The sequence below is a fragment of the Octopus sinensis genome, linkage group LG2, assembly GCF_006345805.1.
Source record: "Octopus sinensis linkage group LG2, ASM634580v1, whole genome shotgun sequence".
NCBI classification, from domain to species: domain Eukaryota; kingdom Metazoa; phylum Mollusca; class Cephalopoda; order Octopoda; family Octopodidae; genus Octopus; species Octopus sinensis.
Window position 1 is genome coordinate 179,301,176 of NC_042998.1, and position 3,824 is coordinate 179,304,999.

The window sequence follows — 3,824 nt, forward strand, 5'->3', positions numbered from 1 at the left end:
TCTCCTTGTCTTTACATTATGTGTTAGCTGTAAAAGCTTTATTGAATGATTCAAGTAGTACTGTTTGAGAGCTATTTAACCCTTTCATTACCATATTTCTGTTGAGATACTCTGTGTTTCTTTCAATTAATTTTAAATATAACAAAGAATTATTAAAATGTTAGGAACAAATTGTGACTAAGATTTGGTAGTAGATTTTAATTCAGATCTTTTGAAAACAAGACATTTGTATTACAGAGCTAGAGGCGGTTTCAGGCAGGTTGGTATCAAAAGGGTTAAGCCTTTAGCATTTAAACAAGCTATATCCAGTATAAATATTCTACCTATTTTGTTTTTAAACAGGCTAGATCTGGCCTGTCACACCTACCCTGCAATGTTATTCTAAAACTGAACAGTCACTGTCACATCATTAAAATCACAAAACAACAAGATAATGCATGATTGATTTAAAACAATGTGAATAGATAAGCATTACATCTGACAAAGTAATCTGAGTGCTGAAGGGTTTAGCTTCCATATTTGCCATCTCTGAACAATCTTGCTTCTCTGGGTTCATCAAGCTCTGATTCTGAAATGAGTAATCGCTAACCTATGTTAGTTTGTATATTCTTCACTGCAGAAAGACGTGTGTGTGTGTGTGTTTGCCCCATACTGCTTGGCAACTGGTGTTGGTGTGTTTACATCCCTGTACTTAATGATTCAACAAAAGTGGCCAATAGAATATGTCTCCGGTTTAAAAAAAAAAACAAGGACCGAAGTTGATTCGTTCGACTAAAATTCTTCAAAGCAGTGCCCCAGCATGGCCACAGTCTAATGACTGAAACAAGTAAAAAATACTGATTACTCCACTCCTCAAAGGTTTTTATTTATTTTTCATCTTTGATAGTAATACTTTAAAATCTGACTGGTAGGATATAAGTAAAAAAAGTGAAGTTCCTCCCCAAATCATACCAACTCATAAGGGTCAGTTTCCTGGTTTCCATGAAATATATGTTCTCTACTTGAACAGGACACTGGTCCATCACTGGATTACTCATTTTTGCCACCTGAGTGGACTGGAGCAACATGAAATGAAGTGTTTTGTTCAAGAACACAACACATTGCTTGGTCCAGCAATTGAAACCACAGTCTTACAATCATGAGTCTGACTCCCTAACCACGAAGCCACGCTGAGTGGACTGGAGCAACGTGGAATGAAGTGTTTTGTTCAAGAGCACAATGCATTGCCTGGTCCAGGAATCGAAACCACAGTCTTACAATCATGAGTCTGACTCCCTAACCACTAAGCCACGCTGAGTGGACTGGAGCAACGTGGAATGAAGTGTTTTGTTCAAGAGCACAATGCATTGCCTGGTCCAGCAATTGAAACCACAGTCTTACGATCATGAGTCTGACTCCCTAACCACTAAGCCACGCTGAGTGGACTGGAGCAACGTGGAATGAAGTGTTTTGTTCAAGAGCACAATGCATTGCCTGGTCCAGCAATTGAAACCACAGTCTTACAATCATGAGTCTGACTCCCTAACCACTAAGCCACGCTGAGTGGACTGGAGCAACGTGAAATGAAGTGTTTTGTTCAAGAGCACAATGCATTGCCTGGTCCAGGAATTGAAACCACAGTCTTACAATCATGAGTCTGACTCCCTAACCACTAAGCCACGCTGAGTGGACTGGAGCAACGTGGAATGAAGTGTTTTGTTCAAGAGCACAATGCATTGCCTGGTCCAGGAATCGAAACCACAATCTTACAATCATGAGTCTAGCTCCCTAACCACTAAGCCATGCTGAGTGGACTGGCGCAACGTGAAATGAAGTGTTTTGTTCAAGAACACAACGCATTGCTGGGTCCAGGAATCAAAACCACGATCTTACAATCATCAGTCTGACTCCCTAACCACTAAGCCATGCTGAGTGGACTGGAGCAACGTGAAATGAAGTGTTTTGTTCAAGAGCATAACGCATTGCCTGGTCCAGGAATCGAAACCACAATCTTACAATCATGTGTCTGACTCCCTAACCACTAAGCCACGCTGAGTGGACTGGAGCAACGTGAAATGAAGTGTTTTGTTCAAGAACACAATGCATTGCCTGGTCCAGGAATTGAAACCACAAACTTACAATCATGAGACTGACTCCCTAACCACTAAACCATGCTGAGTGGACTGGAGCAATGTGGAATGAAGTGTTTTGTTCAAGAGCACAATGCATTGCCTGGTCCAGGAATCGAAACCACAATCTTACAATCATGAGTCTAGCTCCCTAACCACGAAGCCACGCTGAGTGGACTGGAGCAACGTGAAATGAAGTGTTTTGTTCAAGAGCACAATGCATTGCCTGGTCCAGGAATCGAAACCACAATCTTACAATCATGAGTCTAGCTCCCTAACCACTAAGCCATGCTGAGTGGACTGGAGCAACGTGAAATGAAGTGTTTTGTTCAAGAACACAACGCATTGCTGGGTCCAGGAATCAAAACCACGATCTTACAATCATCAGTCTGACTCCCTAACCACTAAGCCATGCTGAGTGGACTGGAGCAACGTGAAATGAAGTGTTTTGTTCAAGAGCATAACGCATTGCCTGGTCCAGGAATTGAAACCACAATCTTACAATCATGTGTCTGACTCCCTAACCACTAAGCCACGCTGAGTGGACTGGAGCAACGTGAAATGAAGTGTTTTGTTCAAGAACACAATGCATTGCCTGGTCCAGGAATTGAAACCACAAACTTACAATCATGAGTCTGACTCCCTAACCACTAAACCATGCTGAGTGGACTGGAGCAATGTGGAATGAAGTGTTTTGTTCAAGAGCACAATGCATTGCCTGGTCCAGGAATTGAAACCACAAACTTACAATCATGAGTCTGACTCCCTAACCACTATAAACCATGCTGAGTGGACTGGAGCAATGTGGAATGAAGTGTTTTGTTCAAGAGCACAATGCATTGCCGGTCCAGGAATTGAAACACAAACTTACAATCATGAGTCTGACTCCCTAACCACTAAACCATGCTGAGTGGACTGGAGCAATGTGGAATGAAGTGTTTTGTTCAAGAGCACAATGCATTGCCTGGTCCAGGAATTGAAACCACAAACTTACAATCATGAGTCTGACTCCCTAACCACTAAACCATGCTGAGTGGACTGGAGCAACGTGAAATGAAGTGTTTTGTTCAAGAACACAATGCATTGCCTGGTCCAGGAATTGAAACCACAAACTTACAATCATGAGTCTGACTCCCTAACCACTAAGCCATGCTGAGTGGACTGGAGCAATGTGGAATGAAGTGTTTTGTTCAAGAACACAACGCATTGCCTGGTCCAGGAATCGAAACCACAATCTTACAATCATGAGTCTAGCTCCCCAACCACGAAGCCACGCTGAGTGGACTGGAGCAACGTGGAATGAAGTGTTTTGTTCAAGAACACAACGCATTGCCTGGTCCTGGAATCGAAACCACAATCTTACAATCATGAGTCCAATGCCCTAACCACTAAGCCATCCATCTTCATGGTAGGATATTAAAGCTGCATTCAGCTTGCAGTCAGCAGCTTGGCAACTTTTTGGTATAATTAGAGTAGCTGTATAACGTTAATTAGAAAACACATGCACATACGAGAACAAAACATACAAAGAAGTCAAAAGGAGAAATGTAAAAGGTAAATTTGTCTTTCTTTATTAAGTTGAACTGTTTTCGAAGAAGTCATTAATATAATAATAATAATAATAATAATAATAATAGATGGAAAAAAAAGACAGAGCTTGGTAGTGAAGAAGAAAATTTTAAAAAAAATTATAATAAAACACAACAAATAATACAA